Consider the following 25,442-nt stretch of genomic DNA (forward strand, 5'->3'; position numbering starts at 1 on the left):
TTCCATTTCTCCTATTTTCTTGCAGCACCTCAGCTGCATAGTCTTCTTCACCTGGTGGGATGAATCAAACCTTCAGTCATGTGGGGTCTGAGACCTTGGTTGTTTTGTCTTTGTAGTATCACCTCAGTTTCCCATTGACCAGAAATATTGGGCCAAGAATTAAGAGGCAGCCCACCAACCTCCTGGTTTCCAGACCTAGTGCTCCTGAGTTGCAGCATCCAATGTCTTCCTGTTACCTTGTCAGTATAGAGAGCCTCTCCTCTGCTTTTTGGGTCAGTTGTACGAGGGTGAGTCAAAAATCATCCCCACTCTTGCTATAGAATTTACAGAAGTTTTAATATAACTGGAGTGCGGATAATTTTTGACTCACCACTGTATGAAGAGCTCAAACTGGCTATGGAATAGTCTCGGCTTCTAATGTAAGAGAACCAAAACTGTATTTTCTGGGTGAAGAATTTCTCCTTTGAGCATTAAGACTACCAAACCCTTTGATCCCAGTATTTGGAAGGGAAAATGAATTTTCCCTAAGAAGTAATCTGGTATCAAACTGAAAGTGGCCATTCTACACCCTCCCCTTTGTTCCCAAGCCCATGCATACTGACTGTGGGAAAAGAGAGAAAAGACACACCCTTTTTTTAAAACACTTCATCCAGAATTAACCCATTCCCTCTCACGCTCATGAGTCAAAACCCAGTAGCATGCCAAAGCTAACTGCAAGGGAGGCTGGGAGATGTATTCTGGCTGTGTGCTGGCAGGAGAAGGAGATGAGTCTTGCGAGAACCTAGCAACCCCCACCACACCTACCTTGCCTCGACCAATTCAGTTTTTGCTGCTCTTTGCAGTCCTTCTTCCTTGTATGTGTTTCAAAATGATGACACAGTTTTAGTTTCATTAAAGATGTGTTAAATACATCTTTAGGGTTTGGTTCGTTTCAAAGAGAAGACAAGCCACTCCTCTATTTTTAAGCAAAAACCTGGGCACCATTGGTTAAGCTACCTATTTATTTCCATGGCAACATTCTAGGCGGCCATAGATCTTCACATTTGAAATAGTTTAGATTTCTGTTCTTTGCATGTTGATTACTTCTTTAGGTAATTAAATGTAATTAATAGAAATATAATTGATGCTGCCAGTTATGTTTTGAAAATAACTTAGAAATGATTTTCTTTACTTTGTGTACAAAAGTATCCAGAAAAGTCCAAGGTCAAACACTGAATTCAATCTTGTAAGTTTTGAATGCAAATCTTTTGTGTTGATGGCCAAAAAAAGTCACAAACAATGGTTCTTTGGATGAATTCTTGGTATTATTTTATGTGAGAACTCCCAGCTAAAGCCCCTTAAGTGATAAGAATTCCTCAGCAAGTCATAGCTGAGTCAGAAAACCTGGTATAACCACTTCTTTGCCGTGTGGCGGAGCGAGAGAGATTAAAGAGGCATCTCAATCAGCACTTATTTATCAAGTGCTTTGTGGCCACTGAACACTGCCTGGGAGCCCAGAAACCCTGCTTCCTGTAATGCCTGCTGTTATTAAGGGTGGGATTAAGCATATTTGAAGGGTCAGTAACCTTTCATGTGGGTAATTTAAAAAGTTTCATAGAAGCATTATAGAAAGACTTTAGTATCAAATAAAGACGAGCATTTGTTCATGCAACTTTTTCTTTTTGTAAATTTCAAACAACCCTGATGTTGTTTTGAAAGAAATCTGTCTAGACACAATGAAGGCACTTTTGGGGAGTAGAAATATGCCAAAGAAATAGGCTTTTTTTGTGTATTTGAAATAAAATAACATATGAGATATAAATACATCTGATATAAATAAATACATGTATAAAACAGGTCCAGAGGGAAAGATTTTTGGGGGGAAATTTTTTTCAAAAGGGCTTAAAAAAAAGAAATATTTATTTATTTTTTGTGATAATTTACAGAAATGCAGCACTCTTTTTAAACCTGGGCACCCTTCATTTAATCAAGTGCACTTCAATGAAGTTATTCATACTCAGGCAAAATTGCTTGCTCTGGTTTATACAGATAGGAACCAAAGATGTAATTGCTTTAACCATTATCTGGATTAGTTTTGAAACAATAAGTTTGTGTCTTGTGTTTGTGTGGTGTGTTTGTAGGTTGTTAATTCAAAACTTTTTAACCTTGCCTTTTTTGCTTCTTGAGATATTGCACTAATATCTGTACTGGGTCCAGAATATGTGTCATGTTGGTCCATTAGGAGGCACACGTGCTGAGATACAAAGTTACATGTGATGGGTTTGATACAGGAAATTTTCTTACATGTGGATATTCCTCCTTTGCTTTTTTTTCCTCTTTCTCCTCCACTCTTTCTTTCTTTCTTTCTTTCTTTCTTTCTTTCTTTCTTTCTTTCTTTCTTTCTTTCTTTCTTTCTTTCTTTCTTTATTTTTTTGAGGTACACCAAGTTCAATCATCTGTATTTATACACATATTCCCGTATTCCCTCCCTCCCTCGACTCCCCCCCACCCTCCCTCCTCCACCTTTTCTACCTACTCTTTGTTCTCCATTTTTCCATGGTTCTCTTTTTCTTACCATCATTCTTCTGTGGATTTTAACTTGGGGAGAGTGAATCTACTTTCAGTTATTGGGAGAATGAGTTGGGCCCTTGCAGGGAACTCAGTCTTGGTATGAAATGTGGCAGAATTCTCCATTGTCTTGAAGCTTTGGGATGCAGGGAGAAGGGGTTTGCAGTGGGGGTGACAGTGGGATGCGTCCAGCCCGCTTCCTCCTCAGGTCCCTCTCCGTGTGCTCCCCGCTGCCTGTACACCCCTGTGTAACTCACCCTCATACTTCTTTTAAGCCTTGGCTCCAATGGTGCCTTATGGGAGTCTTCCCTGACCATCCTATAGAGGAGGACAACACCCTCCCCATTCCCTAGCCCTGCCTCTTCCCCTTTCCCTGCTTTATTTTTCTCCATAGTACTTACTTACCAGCCAGCGCTTGTGTAAGCTGCATGTCTCACCCACTAGAACACAAGACTTTCGTCTGCTCACCTCTGTATCACAGCATCTGGAGGAGTGCCTGAGCACAGGAGGTAATCAATGGGTGTCACTAGAATTTAAAAGATGCTGCTGCTCTTGAAGATGTTCCCATTGACCTATGCTTGTGCAGTGATAAAGGCCCAGACACACCAGCCTTTCTAAATGGTGCATATGGACGAATTCTCCTTAGACTTTTGGGCTTAGTCATTCTTTTCAGGGAATGCCAGTGTCTGAGTCTTTCCCCTGTTGGGGATGTTCCTAGGATACAAATGTGATGATGTAGCCAGGAGATCCCAGAACACCCACATCTCCTCTCAGAGCAACCGCCCTGCCTCCTCTCAGCCTCCCAAGAGAGTTCTATGAACAAGAGAAGTGCAGGAATATATCTTCCATGATTGGTTGGTGGTTTGACCCCAATCCCAGTTTGAAAGAGTTGGGCTGGAGCACATGAACATGCAGGTCACCTTGGGTGAGAACTTGAGTTTTTGCCTTTCAGTGCCCATCTGAGGTATGCAGTGGATAGACATGGTTTAGGTGTAAGACATGCAGAGGGAAGAGAGAGTCTGCAAAATAGAACAATATGTTGAATGCTACGTCTCTGGCTTGTGGTGAGGACTGACTACAAGAATTCAAGTGGAGTTTTGTGGGAACCTTTAGAGGACTGCACATATATTAGCTATCGTATTGGAGGACTCAAGTCAGCCAGCCTCAGGGAAGGCAAGCCTGCACCATTTGGATGGTGTGATGGCACCAGGCGCATCTCCTCAGCCTTCTCAGGAAGCCCCGCCAGGTGCAGTCTGAGACCCCCTCGTGGGCTGTATGTGTACTTGGCTGCACTGGTGGAATTTAGGACACGCCGTCAGCTACATGCAGACGGGGGGAGTGTTCATGGTGTGCTGCTGTGAGATGCCTGAGGTCCTCACACATCATCAGTCCCTTGTGAGTGCCATAGATTCTGCAAAAAGGTCTGTAGACTCTGAGGTGGACTTTGTTGGCATTTCCTGCCTCAGAGAGAGGCCCCATGCTGTGCTTGGCTGCCAGGCTCGTGGAAGAGCTGTTGTGAGCAGCAAGACCCCAGGCCTTCCTTTGCCTATAGTGGAAGATTCATAAAGTAGATGAAACTTGAGAAGAATTTTAAAAGATGGAAGGAATGCTCACAGTGATAGTGTCTATTTTGCTTCAGATGATTTTACTGAATATCTTGTTTTGAGGTTTATAGCACTAGCACCTGGATCTCTCATTTCTAAATCCTGGGATCTTCCCCTTCTACCACGCTGGAGGGGCGGGGCAGGCACAAAGGTGCAGCAGCATCGAAGAGTCACCCGTCAGTGGGGGTGTGAGTGTGAAGACGGGGCAATGGAAAGATCGTTCTGAACATGCAGCTGAGGTTGTAAACAGGAGAGGGCTGGGGAAAACACAACTCATTTGGAACAGGAGCGTATCTTTATGTCTGTGTGTGGTGATCCGGTCTTTGAAACCCATGACCTGAAATCTGGGTAAAATGCATTTAGAAACCATAGCAGTCTTGTCAGAGTTGGGAAGGTAGGCAACGTCTGAGAAAGATATTTGAGTCATTACATTTGAAGGGGCAGTGGTGCTATGGAGAGCTGTGTAGAAGGCAGCAGTCCAGGAAAGAGAGGGCCAGTTCTGGAGTGAGTCTAGGTGATGTGGAGAAGACCACTGGTATCTGAGAGATTCGTTTTGGCCTTGGTGACTTACAGGATGTGAAGAATCTCAGAGATGATACCAGCCATTAGCTGCCAGGAACAGTGTTATGGTTGAAAGAAAAGGAGGTTTGGAAGAAAATAAACTCAGCCTCCATCAAGTCCCCCTATTGTGGACACTGGCCTCTGTTTCCTTGTGGTGAGTGGTCTTGCCCTGAGAGCCCCCAAGAGGATATACTGAGGAAGAGGAAGTGGAGAAGATATCAGAGATGCTTTGCTTCATCAAAAAAAAAAGTTTGGGAAGATCGTCAGAGAAAAATAAAGCAGAGAAGTCTAACTTGATGAATTTGCTTTTTAAATATTTAACCATGGTTTTGAAAGGGACAAAGAAAAGTATGACAATGCTAACTGCAGTGGTTTAAAACCATGTTTGCATATTCTTTGATAGTCCCCTAATCAGGAGTTTAATTCCCCTTCCCTGGAATATTGGGTCACTCCTGATGACAAGAATGTGGTAGAGCGGCACCGTGACCCAGAGGCTAGGCTTCAAAGGTGATCACCTGGCTCTTTCTCCTGGGATTCTTGCTCTTGGAGCCCAGCTGTCCTGCTGGGAGAAGACCAGGATGCCTAGGGAGTCAAAGGCAGATGTTCTGCCCAGCAGTCCCACCCAGCAGTCCCAGCTGAGCTCCCAGCCTAGAGTCCAGCATCGTCTGCCAGACCTTGAGTGAGGAAGCATCGAGAAGACGCCAGCCCCGTCCTCTCTGACAGCAGCCTCACAACAGGCCCTGAGTGAGAACTACCTAGCTGACCCTGGTCAACCCTCCTCCTCCTCTTCCTTCTAATGAAAATTGTTGCTGTTTTATGTTACTAAGGTTGGGCTGGTTTAATACCCAGCAATAGATAACAAAACACAAAATCAATTGGAGATTTTAAAAAATGATCAAAGGCCTCATGCTAATCTTCTCTTAGTATTTTTTCTTTCTCCTTTTATTTTTTATATTTCTGTAAGAAAGTGCCCTGATGATAAAACACAGGCGGCAGTGCAGAGGTGAGTCTTGACTAAGCATTGCCCCAGAGGGTCCAGGACTGACCTGGCCACATCCATTAGCATCTGTGAGCAAGACCAGCTTGTGAAGCAGCAGACGTCCCTACAGAATGTCTCCATAAGGTGGTTCTCAGGTAAAGGATGAGACATAATCATGATTAAGATAATCATGATTCACATGCTTCGGTGCAGTTTCTCCCCATGACTTTTGTTGGACTTGGGGTCGGGTTGTGGGGTATCACTTGGCAGTGTGCAAACACCAAGTTTCCGAGGGAGGTTTGTGTGAGGTAGAGGAAAGCTCTAGATGCCAAGGGCAAGAGGAAAAGTGGAAAACGCAGGAGGAGTAATAATAACTATTAATACCCATTGTACTTGTTGTCAGATTATTCTTTTCACATAATATATATTTTACCCTGCGAGTAAGAGTCAAAGACTTTCAAAACCGCTTTTCTCGCTGTAAATGGTGAACTTTCTGTATCATTAAATTTGCACTTATAAAGTCAGAGCTATTTTACATCTGGTATGGAGCTCTGAGCCATACCTCACTCAGGCATCGGCCCCACCTTCTGAAGAAAGAACTCCTGTTGGTTTCCTTAGAGTCTTGCAGATGAGAGGAAGAACTGAGCATTTGTGAAGTCCTCTGGAAAGACAGAGAGGAGGGGCCTGACCGCTGCCAGGGGGGCTGCACTCCCTGGTGAGAATTCTGGAAGACTCAGAGAGGGGTCTGCCTGACTGATATTCTGCCAGCCTAGGCGAGACGGGCAAGGAATGGCTTTGAGATGGAGCGGCTGGGGGGCTCTTCGCAGAACTAAGAAGGGAGGAAGAACATTCCCTTGTCTGCTTTCCTTGGTTAGTCTCTATTTTTTCCCTGTTTACAGAGGTGCTGTGTCACTGCCAGGGGGAGACCAGGTGAGTAACTTAGTTGACCATCTGTTTATTGAGGACATTCCAGGTGCTGGGCTCAGGGGGACAAAGATGAGTCTGACACAGTCCCCTGCCCTGAGAGAGACTCACAAGCAGTGATCTCCGTATAACATGTTGAGGGAGTGAGTGGGGGCCTCTCCAATGCTGTGGGCTAAGGAGGCCACTCTTACTGATTGATTAGAATGCTGATGTTAAAATACATTACTCACCACCTTAAGATACATTTTCTTTCTCTCTTGAGGTCATACTCCTGTCTTGTTGTTTACGACTTTTAAGGAGGACCTGCACCATTTCTTAGGAATGTCATAAAAGTGATTTCTGCATGTAATTAAACAAACAAAAATCGTGTTTGAGGCTTCCTGGGTGAGGGACCATATGAAGACTCCTGTCTGTATCTTTCTTCTCATTTAATCATCAGAAAAACTCTATTGAGAAGGTTATATTATTATCCTTGTTTTACAGATGTGCCAAATAAGACACAGAGAGGTTCAGTCACTTGCTCCAGATCTTACAGTTGGCACATGGTAGAGCCAGTTCCAGAGTCCATTCTTTGTACTTCTGCTTCCGGTTGAACGCTGGTGAGTGTCCCTCCTAATCATGAGACTTTATGGCTCAGGTCATAAACCAATCCACCCATGGATCGTACCTGGGCATCTCCTGAGGACCTCCCAGGGGGTCCCAGGTATCTCTCAGGGGCACCTCCAGGGAAGGTAGCTGGGCGTGGGCTTATGCATGTGGGTCAGAGGCCTCACCCTCTTAGGACTTGGAACCAGGGGCCGCATGTGCCCACCCTGAAGCTCTTCTGATTGTGGATCAGTATCCTTTTCTTTTTTAGCCGATATCAGGATTTAATTTGTTTTCAGGACTTCCCTGGTGGTGCAGTGGTTAAGAATCTGCCTGCCGATGCAGGGGACACAGGTTCTACCTCTGGTCTGGGAAGATCCCACATGCCGCAGAGCAACTAAGCCCGTGCACCACAGCTACTGAGCCTGCATTCTAGAGCCTGTGAGCCACAATTACTAAGCCCATGTGCCACAGCTACTGAAGCCCATGCACCTAGAGCCCGTGCTCCGCAACAAGAGAAGCCCCCACAACGAAAAGCCAGTGCACCGCAATGAAGAGTAGCCCCCGCTCACCGCAACTAGAGAAAGCCCGCGCACAGCAACGCACACAGCAACGAAAACCCAATGCAGCCAATAAATAAATAAATGTAATAAATAAATAAATAAATTTGTTTGCAGGTGTGTGTTAGGGTCAGTCAAACCAGAGCCCTCTTTTTCGTGAGAATCCAAGCTAGTTTGGTCCTAACCGGCTGCCCCAAATATGTAAGTTGGAAAACAAAGATTTTTCAAATCCTCTTCCAGGATGTGTTCAGCATTCAGATCTCCTGAGCCACAAAAAAGAAAAAAGTTGTAAGATGCCTGGGGTGGGTAAGGTTTTCACAGTTTTCATCTAATTTTCATACTCAGTCAAATTCATTCTGAAGGACTTTTCCATCTTCTGGCATTCATATATGATTGCATAATATTATGAAATATTAACCAAAGTTTTCTTTTTCCGGTATGGTTACTGAAAGCTCAGCCTCCCTGTACACAGGTGCTGAGTCAAATCCTGGAGACAGAGTTTTGGGTGAAGTAGAAAAGGACAGCTTTCTTGCTTTTCCAGGCAAAGGGAGACACACTGGGCTTCTGCCTCAAAAGACTATGTGTCTCCACCCCAGAGGATCTGGTGAAGGGTTTTATAACAGTGGATCAAAGGTGGGGTTTCTGATAAGATAAGGGTGTGAGCAGGGCTTGCACTCCCTCAATCTCATCCCAGGTGGTCTCTTAATCTCGATGAGCTTCTCTGGTCCCTTTAATCTCACCTCAGGTGGTGTCTTGGCCGCTCCTCCCTTGATGAGCAACTGTTCAAACCCGCCCTTTGGAACTCTAGGAAGGTCATGGAGGCTGGAGTCTTACCTATAAGAAATGGTGGACAAGAGGTGGCCTCCATGCCCGGGCCCCACTTGGTTTCAGTGCCTGGGAGCCCCACTCTGTTTCAGTATTTCCCTTTTTTCCTTTACAGGTCCCCTTCACTGATGCTCAAACTGATCGAGCACTAAAATCACCTGGGATCTTCTACAAACTAACCCTATCTGGGCTTTCCCCCAGAGTGCATGAATCAGTATCTTTGGGGGCCTGGCCCAAATATGGGTATTTTTGAAAAGCTCTCCGGAGAATTCTAACATGGAGCCAAGTTTGAGGACCACTGGAGTGACTAGGGGGATGCTTATGCAAGGGATAAAAATTCAAAGAGAAAAATATTTTCTTGGGTTTAAATTTTAGCAGACTAGCTTGGAAATGGAAGGGACACAAGACAGACCTGGAAGAAAACAGCAGGAGTCACAAGGAAGCAAGGCTTCCTTCCTTCAGGAAAGAAAAAATTCTTTAGGCTGCAAGAAAGGTGAAAGGGAGAACCAGAGGGAGAGTGATGAGGCTCATTTATTTTGTGGTCTTGGCGGCCCATCTAGACATAGGGACAGACTGGACATCTTCACAGACAGACCATGGGAGATCCAATGCCACCTCCCTCACTTACCCCAGCCCCTTGGCACAACAAAGTCTTCGTAGACTTTCGATGCCATTCTTAGGAAGGAAGGGGGAATGTTGAATTTTGATGGAGAGGGAGGCTCAAAACAGAAGTTTTATGTTGAGTTATAGAAAATAAGGAATGCTAACCATCTCACACACCTGCTTCTAACATTTGTACACATTGCCTTTGGGTCTGACAAACCATATTGATTAGCAACTTACACAAATATTTCTAGAGGTCTATTCTTTTTGGATTAGTTTTTACTCTCCCTTGGATGAATTATTCAAGTTGTTGGTACTGTCACTGTAGCTCGGAGCTGGGGACTGGCCCGGATCTGGCAGATTCCACAGTGAAAGGGAGGAGCTGTCCACCAAGCCTTTATGCTGTTTTTCTCTAGTCTGGATCATTTGTACTCCAAGAACCCATCTCCAGATTCCATTCTAGACTTTGAAACCCTTTCCCAAAGCCTCTCTTTGTCACCTTCATCAAGCTCCACAGATGAACTCAGTTGGTCTGTGGAGGCAGTATGGATGTCAATTTATTTATTTTATTTATTTATTATAAATTAATTAATTAATTTATTTTTAAATTTTTTTATTGGCTGTGTTGGGTCTTCATTGCCTCACACGTGGTTTCTCTAGTTGTGACGAGTGGCGGCTACTCTTCGTTGTGGTGTGCAGGCTTCTCATTGTGATGGCTTCTCCTGTTGTGGAGCACAGGCTCTAGGCATGTTGGCTTCAGTACTTGTGGCACATGGACTCAATAGTTGTGGCTCACAGGCTTAGTTGCTCCGTGGCATGTGGTATCTTCCTGGAGCAGGGATGGAACCCATGTCCCCTTCATTGGCAGGCGGATTCTTAACCACTGCGCCACCTAGGAAGTCCCTGGGTGTCAATATATAATTTTAACTTTGAAAATAAGCTTTTTTCAATACGTAAAAGGACTGACCTTACACTATTCCATCTCTGTATCTCAAAATCCTACCTATTCCTCAAGCACAGTGAAAATTCCCAATATTTTTGTAATACTTTTCTGGTTGACCACAGTCTGACATGCTGTGATGAAGATAGCCTGTACCAGTTTTGTTGGCATTGCTTTATAATGTGGCCTTTTATTTACAAATTTTATTTCCTCTCATTGTCCTTTAGCTCCTGGATGGCAGGGATTTGCCTCTCCTACGGTGGTGGGCCTGAGTGAATGGCATCATTCTGCAGGCCCCTTCCACCCTCTGCCCCAAACCACTGAGCTCAACACTTGATGAACCCAGTTGCTAGTTGATGGCACTCGTGGCAATGAGATTTCATGACAGAAACAGCCCTAGGGAAACAAACATTCTGGCAGCATATCAGAACCAGGGTGTCTTAGGCTGTGGTCCAAGGGCCTTTGCAGTGCACAGACACGACTCAAAATACGTGTATAAAATAATTGGAATTCAAAGACTTTTAGCAATGCGTATGCTTTCCACTTCATTGCAGGACCCACCTCTCTCCTCTGCTCCCACCCCTATTTACACACTTATATTACGTGATAGTCTCTGAAGACGTTTGAGTTTAGGACCCTCGTTATGTTTTAAATCTTGTTGCTCTATCTCTAGATACTCTGCATATCTGCCCGTGGACCTCCATATTTCTCTAGTGTGTGTATTTAAAACTCCTTGACAAGAGTGATGCTTACCTACAGACCACTACAAAGCTAGGACTTCACTAAATATTAGCCACAGTTGATGTTGCACTTGAGGTTGCCAGGCCAGCAAATCTGGGCCACATATCAAAGCTGGCTTTCCAGCTTTGAAGTCACGCTTCAGCCTCAGGATGAGATCTTCTCTTCTATGAACTTTGCAAACATTTGCTCCCTCAATTGTGCTTTAGTTTCTCAGGCGAGCAAATAGCTTGAATAAAAATATTTGTCAAAGTGCTTGTGTAGTGGGCCCATGGCTAAGAAGAGTGGCATGACCATCTGTGGGCAAAACAAAAAGGTGCCAAGCTCTGTGATTTTTTTTCAGCTACTGAAGTAGACGTGCCAACTAACTAGTTTACTAACTAGGCTTGCTCATAAAGGCTAGACTAACTAGGAAAGCTTTTAGGATAGCTTTGAATCGTAGCCAGAGCTGTGCTCACCAGGAGATGAGTAAGTGTGGGGGACACTCAGAGGCTTCTGGTGAAATCTATCCTTGGGTAGAGCTTGTCCTAGGATATCAGCTTTCTTTCTCCAATGACCTCAAGGCTCAGACTGGTTCTGAGAGAGGCCAAAAAGAGTAGAGGGAAAAGTGAAGAACCAGTAAAGGTGGCAGATGGCCTTGAGAAACAGTGCAGGCATTCTTGGAAGATCTTTCAGCTGGGAGTTTGGGGTTAGTAGATGCAAACTATTACATATAGAATAGATAAATAACAAGGTCCTACTGCATAGCACAGGGAAATATATTCAATATCCTGAGATAAACCATAATGCAAAAGAATATAAAAAGAATGTGTGTATGTATAACTGAATCACTTTGCTATACAGCCGAAATTAACACAATATTGTAAATCAACTATACTTCAAATGAAAAAAATTAAAAGAAGGTCATTCAGTATCTCAGAATGATTTTTAGAGAAGTAAAAATAGACAGAGAAGAAGCAGAGAAAGAGGAGAGTTTTTACAAATTTGTTTTTACAAAGAAGATATCATATTGTCCTAACAAATATGATGACTCAATGTGTACGTGACTATTGATAAAGGAAAGCCTTTTCTAATTTTTAAAGTCAAATACTATGTTATGCATATTTATTTGTTAATATTTCACATTTACATACCATCTCACAGATTATATTTTTTCACTTATAATTCTCTTTTGACAACAATCCAGGAGACATAGGTAGGGAATGGATATATCCTAAAACAGAAAGGATATTGGGTTGAGATCCCCTGTTGGTCCCTGACGGCAGGGCCAGGTCTCCCACTAAGGCTTCCGGCATCCATTTTACAGCTCCCTGCCTCTGAGATGAGTTTCAGTGTGTTTTGGAAATGAGGATTAATAATTAAGTAGCATGCTCATCACGCACATTTGGGTTTAGCGCTTTGCATTCCCCAGTTCTGGAGGACGAGGGGACAAGGCCAAACGCGGGGCTGGCCCTGCCTCTGATGGGTGCTGTTGCTGTGGGCACCTGACCGGTCACCACCGGACCCTTGTTCACTTTGCCTGGTTTCATGCATGCCACTTGCAAGGCGTGTGGTGTTTGCACTTCTGTGGAGTAACAGCAGGTCACCCAGAATTATATTTTATCCTGTGCTACTTTTCTTTAAGGGCAACATTATCTATTAACCACCTTCTCTTTGCCTGCATCCCTGCTAGGCATTGTGAAGAGTAGAGATGTACAATTTCTGAATAATTTAAAACTATGATAAGGAAAAATCTTTTTTTGCTGGAAGTGAGGTTGGGGAGGACAGGAGGGAAATCTATGGGTTTACATCTCCCAATTCTGTTAGTTTATGAACATAAATATGTTAGTGTTAATTTAATTTGTTCATAAAACTCATGCTAGGAATATTCCGGGATGTGAAAAAGCCATCGATATCTTCTGCTTGGACTATTATGGTAGCTTTCTCATCAATTTCCTTACTTTCTGTCACTCCCTGTGTGACACTTTGCTCTCCACTGAAGTGCCCACATTAGCTTTCTAACCCACAGAACTGCTCATGAGGGCACTTTCCTAGCACCTCTTTCCTCCTGGGAAAGGCCCACCCAGATACAGCAGCAAACTTGTGAGGTCTGGAGGCCCCCAAAGCTGATTCTGCCTCCCAGCTTCTTCACCCCCAATGCTTCAGTCCCACGGGCCACTCTAGGCCTTCCCACGACCTTAAGATTTTGGCCATGAAGCTTTCTCTCCCTTTAGTGCTCTCCTTCCAAATTTCCTCCTCTAACCATTTAGTGAGTTTTATTATTTTAAAAAGTGTAGCTCAAATGTCCCTTTTCTAGGAACTTCTCTGTCGCCTCCTTCCTCTAATAACTGATTCCTCCCTCATCTGTTTCCCACAACTTTCCTGTGTCACCTTTAGAGATCTGCTATTGTATCATATATAGCTAGCTGTTTAATGACCAGCTTTGGAGAGTGGTGTGTGTGTGTGTGTGTGTGTGTGTGTGTGTGTGTGTGTGTGTGAGGGACACAGAGAATCAGAGTTAAGGAAAAAAGCAGGGACTTCCCTGGTGGTCCAGTGGTTAAGACTCTGCACTCCCAATGCAGGGGGCCCGGGTTTGATCCCTGCTCATAGAACTAGATCCCACATGCATGCTGCAACTAAGAGTTCACATGCCACAACTAAGGAGCCAGTGAGCCGCAACTAAGGTGCCGGAGAGCTGCAACCAAGGAGTCCACCCGCTGCAACTAAGGCCTGACACAACCAAATAAATAAATTATATATATATATATATATATATATATATATATATATGTTTAAAAGGAAGAAAGCACAGAGCTTGGAGAACTGGAGACTCCTTTCAGAGGAGGAATGATCCCAGATCCCAGTAAGGTGCACTTTCAAAGCCCACGCTAGATTTCTCCATCAAGTCTGCCTCTTCGCACTGTCTTTCCTCACACCCAGAAAAACTAAATAGATCACAGAGGGAACCGTTCTTTCTTGGAAATTCCCTCACTTCACTGGGACCACCCTGAAGGCAGGGACTAACCAGGGAGGCTCATCTGTACTTCCATCAAGAGCACTGCCTGGTCCAGAGCAGGGGCTCAGAAATTGTTGGTAAAAGAGATGACATAGCGGATCAGAGCCTTTTCCTCTATGCATGACTCTTCCACCAGCCTAGGTCCTGTCCCTCACTTTGCACCTGAGACCATCTCTCTCACCTGCCCCTAGCTGCTCCTGGATGATTCTAAGCCAGCTGCCTGCACTGAGACCTTGACCGAGTCAGACTTTAACTGCTTCTCTTCATCTGTAGCCAGTAGCCTGGTTGCTGGGTGAGTTACAAACAACTGAAAGTTACAAACAACATTCGCCAACTCAGGCTCTGTCCCCATCCTGCCTCTGCCTTGATAGAGACATATGTAGAAGTCAGCTCTTTTCCCCATCCACAAGTTTCTTCTCTCCCTTAGCTGTGAGTTACTTGTTCATGAATTCTTTCCCCCTTTGGGAATGTTTTTGATGTTGTTTTAATCTAATATCTTCTCCTCACAATAAACCAATAAAAGCAAAACAACCCCCCGATACAGCCAAGGCTGTATTCTCCTAGTTGTGATTCTGTGTCTTTAAAAAAACAGGTAAATTGATGTGAGGTCCTGGGTGAATTTCATCCCTTTGGCCCAACCACACTTGATGCCCTGACATTAAAGCCTTAGGCAGTACTGATTAAAATCATAAGCTTCCTCAAATTTCACTCTTATCGATTTTTGTAGATGCACCACAAAAAGGAAGCTTGTTTTCAGTCAGTGTTAATTTAGTACCAGTAATAGGTGTGGGGGATAGAGCAGTGGAGGAGTGAAAAGCAAATACAGTGCTAGTCCTAGAAGCTGCAGATCCAAAAGATAAAGATTGAATTTCCAATCCTCTCTTAAGCTAGCTCCTTACCTGTTCCTAAAAGGGTGGGAGGCATGTCTCTCTCAAAGTTATTAGTCTCACAAAAGTTTAAGCCTCAAGACAAGAGAGAATTAAAAGTATTTCTAACTCAAGGAAGTGCTATTACTCATTTATTTTGTATGTTTGAACTTGTCAAATTTAATTTTTTAATTATTGTGTTTGTCAGTAACAACAGCAAAAAAGGTGAAACCTTCCCGACTTACCATGCTTTTTCAGTTCAACAGAGTTGAAGAAAATAATCTGGCTGGCACCATGCACAAAGCAATGCTGCTGCATTTGAAACACACTCTTGGTAAGATTAATGGAAAGAGAATTTTTAAGAGTATATTTGTAGATTCATAAAGTGGATTCAATATGTCTTAAACTTTATATTGTTGATCATATATTCATTTGGAATTTCAAAAATGACCTCTGAAGCTCTGTGTTTTAGAAAAGAATAAAAAGAAGATTGAGATACTGTTGCTTCTGGCCAAGATAGAGTAGCCAGGACTGGATTTATCTCCAGGCTGAAATAACAAACAAACAAACAAAATCAGACAAAAACATACAAAAAAAAAAAGGCACTTAACACACAGAAAAATGGATAATAAAGGACAATTATCCCAGAGACATGGGAAACAAATGAAGGGAGCCCTACAATTGTCCCAGCTTATTGTGTGAAGACAGTTTCCAGTCTGCAATGCAGGGAAGGGGGGACTCAGGTGAAATCTAGTGGTCTCCTTGAGTTGAGAAGAAGAAATGAAATTCTGGGGAAGCCAAGTTTGCTAGATTTTGCAGGGCAGAGCACCAGAGAGGAGAGAGCTGTGAATAGGGAGAACTCCAATCTGAAGTATTCAGTTAAGTACTAATCAGTGCGTGTGTTTGAGGAAACTGAGCCTGGGGCAAGAACTACCTCAAAAGATGAGAGGAAACTGTATTCAGTGTTCACACAGAGTCAGACTCATGCCTGCTCCCAACAGCTGGCATGAAGAATCATCTATAAAGCAACTTGTGTCAGGACTGGGGAAAAGTTAAATCTAGATTATATGCTGCTCTGGTCCTATCTAACAAATCATAAAAGCAAGACTCAGAAGATTTAAACTTTTCAAGCAATTTGTTATTGCTGTATCACTTTATAAAAGCTCAAGAAAATTAATAGGAACACAAAAATATCCAGCACCCACCAGATAAAATCCATAATGTCTGGCTTCTAAACAAAAATTACATAGTGATAGAATTAGTAAACAAAGATATTAGAACAGATATTGTGACTGTATTTCATACGTTCAAAAAGCCAAAGGAAATGTTGTATATGTTATGTAGAAATATGGAAGAGAAGAAAAAGACCCAAATTGAACTTCTGGAGTTGAAAACTATGATGTCTGAGAAGAATAATACATTGGGTGAGATTAACAGCAGATTAGACACTGTGGAAGAAAATATTAGTGAACTCGAACATAGCAATAGAAACTATTCAAAATGAGGTTAGAGAGAAAACAAAAACAAAAACAAAAAATGAAGAGAACATCAGTGAACTCTGGGACAACTTCAAGTGACCAAACACATATGTAAATTGGAGTCTCCAAAGGAGAGAGGGCCTACAAAAGATGTGAATGGCCAGAATTCCCCCATATTTGATAAAAACTATAAACCCACATCTAAAAACTTCATCAAACCTCAAGCATAAGAAACAAGAAAGAAATGACACCATGGCACATTATAAGCATATAACTTAAAGCCAGTGAAACAGAGAATCTTAAAAAGAGTCAGAGGAAAAAGATAGTTCTATATAGAGGGGAAAAATAAAAGTAACAGCAGTTTTCTTGTCAGAACTATGAGATATAAAAATAGCATACTGAAAGAAAAAAACCTGTCAACCTAGAATTAATTACCAGTGAAGGCTCCTTTAGTCATACAAAGATGAAAGCATTTATTACTATCAAAACTGTACTACAAAAATATGGTCTATAAAGGAAAAAGACTATGTTTTTAAAAGTGAATTCACTAAAATAAAAACCACTCTTCTTAGGAAAACAATGTTAAAAGAATGAAAAGGCAAGCCATGGACTGAGAGAAAATGTGCCTATCACGAATCTGATAAAGGACTTGTATAAATCATACATAATGAACTTGCAAAACTCCATAAAACTCAGTGAAAAATGGGCAAAAGATTTGAACAATTACTTCACCAAAGAAGATATATCGATGGCAAATAAGCATATGAAATGTTACTGAACGTCACTGGTCATTAGAGAAATGCAAATTAACAGAGTGAGGTACCACATACATCTATAAAAATGGTGTAAATTATAAAAATTGGCTAGGTGTTAATGAGGATATGAAACAAATTGAGCTCTCATATGCTTCTGATAGCAGTGTAAAATTGTATAGCCATTTTGGAAAAGACCTTGGCAGTTTCTTCAAAAGTTAACGTACACATACCAAATGATCCAGCCATTGAACGCTTAGGTATTTATCCAAGTTAAATAAAATTATACATCCATACAAATGCTTGTGCAGAAATGTTCACAGTAGAATATTTTTAATAGCCCCAAACTGGAAGCAACCAAAATATTCATCAACAGGTGAATGGATAAACAAACTGTGGTGAAAGAGAATACTAGTCATACTAGTAAGAAGGGATAAGCTATTGATATACACAAGGTGGATGAATCTTTTTTTTAAACTAATTTATTTTTATTTTTTTATTTTAAGAACTTTTATTGAGATACAGTTAACATACAATATACACAAGGCAGATGAATCTTAAGATCATTATATTATGTAAAAGAAGCTAGACAAAAATTGAGTACATACCATGTGATTCAATTTATATAACATTCTAGAAAATTCAATCTAATCCATAGTGACAGAAGGCAGGTCTGTGGTTGCCTGGAAATAAGGGTGGGGAGAAGAGAAGGTTGGAGAAGGACAGGAGGAAGGAATTTAAAAGGGAAAAAAGGGAACTTTTTGGATGGATGTGCTTATTTTCTTGATGTGATGATTTCACAGATGTACACATATGTTAAATTTTTCATATTTTACACTGAAAACATGTGTAGTTTAATATGTCAAGTATATCTCAATTAAACTGTTTGAAATACAAGGCTGTGATATAGGAACTCAGTGTGGGTTTAAGGAAGGAACTGTGTTTCTATGAACTAGAGACTTTAATCAGTGAAACCACAGAACTATTAAAACATAGCTATTATAAGTAATTTAAAACAACAAAATATTGGAATCCATTGAAAAATATTCAAGTCAGAAAATAAAATACACTTTGAAAACATGGGTGAAGGTACTGTTTGTGTGTACAAGATTTGGTCATTCCAAAAAACATTGCCATCTGCTAAATAATTTTGTTTTAACAGGAAGGAATGATAATACAAATCTTAACATGATTTGTAGTGCATTAAATATCATCAAAATTGGTTAAATCTTTTGAAAATTATCAAGGAACAAAAAAATTTGAAATGCCGTTAGCCAAGCAGTCATGATAATATGGTCTCTAATAGAAACTGATAAAAATGAAATTGTTCTTTAATGTATTTCAAAGAAAATACATTAAAAGTTTATGTTTCAAAATACTTAATTTTAGACACATGGATTTTAAGCAGTGAGTTTTTTATTTGAAAAACACCCTAAAGTCCTAATGGAGTTGGAAATATTTTTGGGGGAATTCCCTGGCTGTCCAGTGGTTAGGACTTGGTGCTCTCACTGCTGGGGTCCCAGATTTGATCCTTGGTCTGGGAACCAAGATCCCGCAGGCTGCATGGCACAGCCAAAAAAAAACAAAAAAAAATTGTTTCTGAATGAATGAATATGAATATTCATTATAGACTGAGTTTTGGGTCTGGATCTTTTTCTTAATTTTTGCAATTCACATTGAAACTAAAAGAGAACATGGCTCATATATACATTACTAATAAGAAAAAATATCAAATTGTACACTTTAAATATATGCAGTTTATTGTATGTCAATTGTAGCTCAACAAAAGACCTTAAAGAAAAAAGAATAACATGGCTCATGTGAATGGAAATTACCACTGCTTTTGCCAGCTCTTCCTCCCACCTTTCCATGATATTTCCTGAGCCCATGACATTGCCTGGTACTTGATCACAATTACTATGTTTTAATGAATTAAAGCATTTTAGTAATCATAAAACTGACCTAGGTTCTTCCATCAGTGTCTCTTATGCTTTGATAACTTGACTGTAATAGACAGACCACTTCACTTTCCCCTCCCTTCTGTGCCTTCCAGTGAAGGCTTTCCTGCCATGCCTGCATCGTTCATCATTTTAATATGCTCGTCTAGGAAGCTGACAGCCTTCAGGCATTGTTAAACAAGGATCCTGAAACTTGAAACACAAACTTGATAGATGTCTTGCTTACTTAGCACTAGTGGCTTTTTCTCTGAAGACACAGACATGATCAAAATGCTTATGATCATGGAAGTTGAAAGCAGGAGAAAGGACACTCATTGCTATGGATTTGGACTTTCTTTTCATAAACCACTTGGAGAAAAATGGGTGTTTGTCTCTTTTCCTGATGATATACCATAGGGAACACAGTTTGATCCATCGCTCTGTGATTTTTGCCCTGAAGAAATTACAAATATGCACTTAATTTCCCAAAGGCTTTGCTATTGGAGCAAAGATCGATGTGTGCTTTAATGGCATTTGGTTGACTTATTTCCTTTCCAATATTAAAACAAAAACAAAAACGAAAACAAAAAAACAGACTTTCCTTTTAGCGCCTGTTATTTAAATAATTAATTCAATACTGAAAATTTATTGAAATAGATTTTCAACAGTAGCAGATGCCCTGGAGCACCCTATTAGGCTTTCCATTGTATTGGGCTTTCTTATAAAGACAGATTTTTAATTCCACAAAATAAAAGAACCCTTAAGACTCAACCAAATTAAAAAAAGATCTGTTCTGAGAATTTACATGGCTTTACCTCTTAAACGAGCTAATCTGAATCACACAATCAACGCATGAGTTATAGTGCACAGGCAGAAGTGTGCTGCTGGCCTTGAGGCGAGCTATCACATAGTCCCTAAAGGAGATACAAGCCAGTTGTTAAATAAAAAAAACCCAATAAGATGGAAAGAAAATTGCTTAAATAGTTTATGAATATGGTGATTGTTGGTGAAGATTCTCTCATCTCATTGCTTATATACTGTAGCAGCTGTGTGTGAGAGTTTCAGTTGCTCTATATCCTGTCATTGGTGTTGTTATCCTTCTTCATGTTAACCAATTTGGTGAATATAGTGTGGTGTGTTACTGGGTTTTTAATCTATGTTTCTATGATGCTTATGAGGCTGATCACCTTTTCATATGTGTCCTGACCATTTGGATAGTCTCCTGTGGAATGGTCTGTGTTGGTTTAAGAAGATGCTAAGTGGATCTAAACTGTGATCATGCTCACTGTGGCTGTTTGGTAATTGAGTATATTCATTTTCTAGGTGGGAGAGATTTGGTCTCCAACTGACATCACATTAGCCAAATATGTCTGGGTACTCATTCTGTTCTTAAATAGAGTATTATTTACATTAAGGTGATGTCCTCCTTAGGTTCTTTTCTAATTTTTAAATTATTATTTATTTATTTATTATTGGAGTATAGTTGGTTTACAATGATGTATTAGTTTCAGGTGTACAGCAAAGTGAATCAGTTCTACATATACATATATCCACTTTTTTTTAGATTTTTTTCCCCATATAGGCCATTATAGAGTATTGAGTAGAGTTCCCTGTTCTATGTAGTAGGTCGTTATTAGTTATCCCTCATAAAGTTCTGTCAGTTTATTAAAATAGGGATTCCTGGTGGCTGCCAAGGGCTCATTTTTGATATAGGTTGGTTGCTGGAATTTTGCAGGAACACATACTGTGGCCCAATAACTCGTCATGGTAACACTGGCCATAATCAGCTGAGTTGTGTCCCCCTTTCCAAATTCATATATTGAAATCCTAACCCCCAGTGCCTCGAAATGGGACTGTGTTTAGGGATGGGGTCTTTAAGGAGGTAATTAAGGTAAACTGAGGTCATTAGGGTGAGCCCTAATCCAAAATGACTGTTGTCATTATAAGAAGAGGAGATTAGGACACAGACAGGTACAGAGGGAAGACCACATGAGGACACAGGGAGAAGATGACCATCTACAAGCCAAGGAGAGAGGCCTCAGAAGAAACCAACCTTCACAACACCTTGGTCTCAGACTTCCAGCCTCCAAGACTGTAAGAAAATAAATTCCTGTTTTTTAAGCCACCCAGTCTGTGATACTTTGTAATAGCAGCTCTAGCAAACTGATATACTAACCACATACTAGGAATCCATCCTGGGGAACCAAAGCCATTGTAACTTGGAGTTGGAAGTTCTGGTTCAACATCTTTGGCAAATAAAACATTCGAGCTCTATTCTTCAGGGGATAGAGCAATTTTGATCCTCCAAAGAAGTCTTGGGAATATTCCATTTGACATTCAAACTACTTAGAGAATGTCCTTTCTGTGGGTATGCAGTTCTCCCATATTTAATATGATCTGTAATTCCTTTCCCCACCCTTCTTCTTGGAGACTTTCTACTACCATCAAAAGCAAGAGCACAAAATCACTTCTCAAGTTAGTCCACTTAAAGCTGCTCCCAGCTGGAGAGCAATAACAGTATTCCCACCAGCTGTGCTCAGCCACTCTCTATCCATATGTGAACATTTTAAATTCAGTGCCTTGTGGCAAGTTATATTATGGTGCATTCAATTCAACCACAGCGTTTGTGTGCCAGGCCCTCTACAGTGGGTGAGGGGTACGAAGATGAATGGAACACTATGCCCACCCTTAAGGAGGTAAATTGCTCAAGTACTGTGAGGTAATCTGGTGACAATAAGTGGGAAATGATACCACAGGGGTCCTAGAATTCCTTAGCAAGAGACTGAGGGATGACTCGGTGGTGGATATTGAAAGATGGCCTTCCTCTGCCAAAAAATACTTGTATGTGTTTGCCTGTGTGGCCCCTGGTGCCCCAAGGTGTCTGCCTTCTGACAGTGCACCAGGACCAGAGAGAAGCCTGGAGAAAAAGAAATGCATAAATCTTCCTATGGAACCAGGATCCCTATAGTTCTTTCTGGATCACTCTGGGCTTTGTAATTTCAGTTCTCTGCAATGTCTTGGGCACTTAACATGGCACAAAAGAGCACACTCTTTGTTCCCAATGCACACACACTACAATTTAGAAAAAATGAGAAACATCTCAAACAAAGACCTGGGAAGAGGCAGGGGCTGCGCTGGAAGTGCTGAGAAGCAGGAGGCAGGGCCCTGAGAGGGAGCACTTTATGCACAGCCTGGGGACGGGCGGGAGCAGGAAGGCAGCCTGCAATTTTTCCCTTTTTTTTTTTTGAAAGGGAATCAGGAGCTATTTCTTAGTTTGTGAGCTTTGCCATCATTTGAATTTGCCCTCAGAGGGCTGATGGTATGGGTGGATGGTATCGTTCATTTGTAAAATGGGGCAGCAGTTGGTGAGTGGTTAATTTAAGAGCGAATCACTGATCTGACAGAGCAACCCATGTGTCCTGTCCCGTATACGTGGGGAAAGGGGTGCCAGCACTGCCTTTACTCTTTAAATTGACTCGGGGTAGCAGGTGTTAGTAACTCTATTTTGCAGAAGACACATTTAGAGAGGTTAAAGCAACTTAAACAAGGTTAATTTCAGGGCAAAGTTGGGAATTTGAATTTAGCTTAGGCTGTGCACCTTCTACCAAAGGATAGCTTTTATTTTATTTATCTATTATTATATTTGAATGCTAAAGAGAAGAAATTCAATGGTATCTAGCTAAGGGGAGAAGAAAGTACACGGGTGGCTGCACTGCAGGGTCTGTGATTGGCCCAGATTTCCTTGGGTCAGCCCCTCCCCTCCAAGCGCCCCTTCTTTCTGAGGTGGCAACGAGGTCAGCAGGTCAGGCACTCACCCCTGGAGCAGAAGACTCCATGCTTGATGACCTTCAGGAGGTCTGAGGGTCACAAGGGTGACTGATGGGCTATCTGGCCATTATCAGAGGCCTTCCTCAGGAGAGGGAAGTCCATGCGGAAAGACCTTGATCTAGAATGACCATTATTTTAGGACTATGCACACAGGGGTGTGAAAATTATTGTTTCCAGAGACATTTTCAGAGCAGTGGGATCCTCTCTTAAAATATTAGTTGATGTATGTCCCTGAGAATCCCTGTTACCACCTGCCCCTTCCCTACTGCTGCCTATTCTGAGAAACAGCCCAGGTACCTCTACTCATCACCACAAGGAAAAGGTGAGGCAGCAGCATGAGGGAAACTAGGAGGTTCTTTTCCCTTGGCTTTTAAGTCTCAAAAGAGTAGGCTCTCAGAGTGACATAAAAAATTAAGTTGCAATCACCCTTGTGCATCTTAGACAATAAAATAGATTTGGGACAATGCAAATAAAACAATAATAAAGTTTTCATCCCCCTCCTTCTATCAGAAAAAGCTTCCTGGACCAAGGGAGTGTGGAGAAAGACAGAGAGGAAATGTAGAGGGAGAGGGTTTGTAAGGTTCTGGATGAGAGCATGGGGCCCTAGTAGACCCTGAGTGGAGACGTGCCATTGGCACTCAAAGATCACCAGCCTCCCCTGGAGCCGGAACCATTGATTATCAGTATCCAGGGCCCATGCGGAAACTAAGAAGCATCTGAAAGTGCCTGTGCAGTGCAATAAGGTCATCACACTTCCCAGTGGCTGAGGACCTCATTTTTACATCACTCTGGCAGAAGTGTCACATGTTTGGGCTCTGAATATTTTCTCAGTTTTCATTTGACTTAACCCACATGTAAAATCTATGCTTCCATTTTCCCCAGATGGAGAATGGGTCCTAGTCCCTGTAGGGAAGTAAAATGTGCCACCCCAAAATGTGTTTCTTTGGCATGAGGATTAATCTAGGCTGAGAAGTTTTAAGTGACTGAAGACTCAGGAAGTCTTCTTTTTACCCCCTCTCTAGCTGCCTAAAAGAATTTAGAAAAGGGCCATTTTGTTACTGAACTGAACTTGGGCTGTTCATTCAACCCACAGCAAAGTCAGTCTACTGACGCTGGGTTGTGGTGAAGAAAAGTACATCATTTATTGCAGGCACCAAGCAAAGAGAATGGGAAGCTCACGTTCAAAAGACCTGAACTCCCCAAACTGATAGCTTTCAGGCAAGGGTTTTTAAAGGCAACATTGGAATGCCTTGGTAAAGGAGCTGAGGTCATCATCAAGCTTGAAATATTTAGAGTAGATACAAAACTGTTTCAGCAGTGCAGACAATTAAGTGCATTGATGTGGGTGACAGTGCCCTTGGTAAAACATGTCTCCTGATACCCTACATAACAAACAAATTTCCATCTGAGTATGTACCGACTGTTTAATTTATTTTTTTGGCTGCATCGGGTCTTAGTTGTGGCACTCAGGATCTTCGTTGTGGCACATGGGCTTCTCTCCAGTTGTGGCTTCTCTCCAGTTGTGGCGCATGGGCTTCTCTCTATTTGTGGCTTCTCTCCAGTTGGGGCACGTGGGCTCAGTAGTTGTGGCCTGTGGGCTCAGCTGCCCCGCAGCCTGTGGGATCTTAGTTTCATGACCAGGGGTTGAACCCACATCCCCTGCATTGGAAGGTGGATTCTTTACCACTGAACCACCACAGAAGTCTCTGTACCAACTGTTTTTGACAACTATGCAGTCACAGTTATGACTGGTGGAGAGCCATATACTCTTGGACTTTCTGATACTGCAGGGCAAGAGGATTATGACAGATATAACTGCTGAGTTATCCACAAACAGATGTATTTCTAGTCTGTTTTTCAGTGGTCTCTCCATTCTCATTTGAAAACATGAAAAAAGAGTGGGTGCCTGAGATAGCTCACCGCTATCCAAAGACTCCTTTCTTGCTTGCTGGGACCCAAATTGATCTCAGTGATGACCCCTCTACTATTGAGAAACTTGCTAAGAATAGACAGAAACCTATCACTCCAGAGACTGCTGAAAAACGGGCCCATGTCCTGAAGGCTGTCAAGTATATGGAGTGTTCTGCACTGGCACAGAAAGGCCTAAAGAATGTATTTGACGAAGCAATATTGGCTGCCCTGGAGCCTCCAGAACCGAAGAAGAGCCGCAGGTGTGTGCTGCTATGAACGCCTCTCCAGAGCCCTTTCTGCACAGCTGGTGTCGGCGTCATACTAAAAGCAATGTTTAAATCAAACTAAAGATTAAAAATTAAAATTCAGTTTTGCAATAATGACAAATGCCCTGCACCTACCCATATGCACTCCTGTGAGACAAGGCGCATGAGTATGGCCCCCTTCCTCCTGTCAATACTAGTTAATTTTGAGTAATTGTGTATTGTCAGAAAAGTGATCAGTGCTAGTTCTTTTTGTCATTTCAAAAAAAAAAATTTTTGTTTAAAAGCAAGGCATGCTTGTGATGAGTCTGTAACAGACTAATGTGGGTTGTTGAAGCTGTTCCCAGGTCCCATGCTGGAGAATAATCTGGGATATCTAGTTTTGTTTTGTTTTGTTTTGTTTTGTTTTGTTTTTCTTTCTGCTTTTTGGGGGGTGGGGGGGTAGTGTGTGTGGCATTTGTTTTGATTTAGTCATGTTTTTTAAATTCATTAACCATTGGACAGCCCTTAAGGGTAGGAGCACGGATTGATTCCACATTTCACTTC

General features: G+C 41.8%; 1 pseudogene; it reads left to right on the plus strand.

Moving 5' to 3' along the window:
* The window catches only part of LOC130844368 (cell division control protein 42 homolog), an 80,029-nt pseudogene extending 55,050 nt beyond the window's left edge, over positions 1 to 24,979 (plus strand).
* The last annotated feature ends 463 nt before the right edge of the window (positions 24,980 to 25,442 follow it).

The sequence above is a fragment of the Hippopotamus amphibius genome, chromosome 2, assembly GCF_030028045.1.
Source record: "Hippopotamus amphibius kiboko isolate mHipAmp2 chromosome 2, mHipAmp2.hap2, whole genome shotgun sequence".
Taxonomy (NCBI): domain Eukaryota; kingdom Metazoa; phylum Chordata; class Mammalia; order Artiodactyla; family Hippopotamidae; genus Hippopotamus; species Hippopotamus amphibius.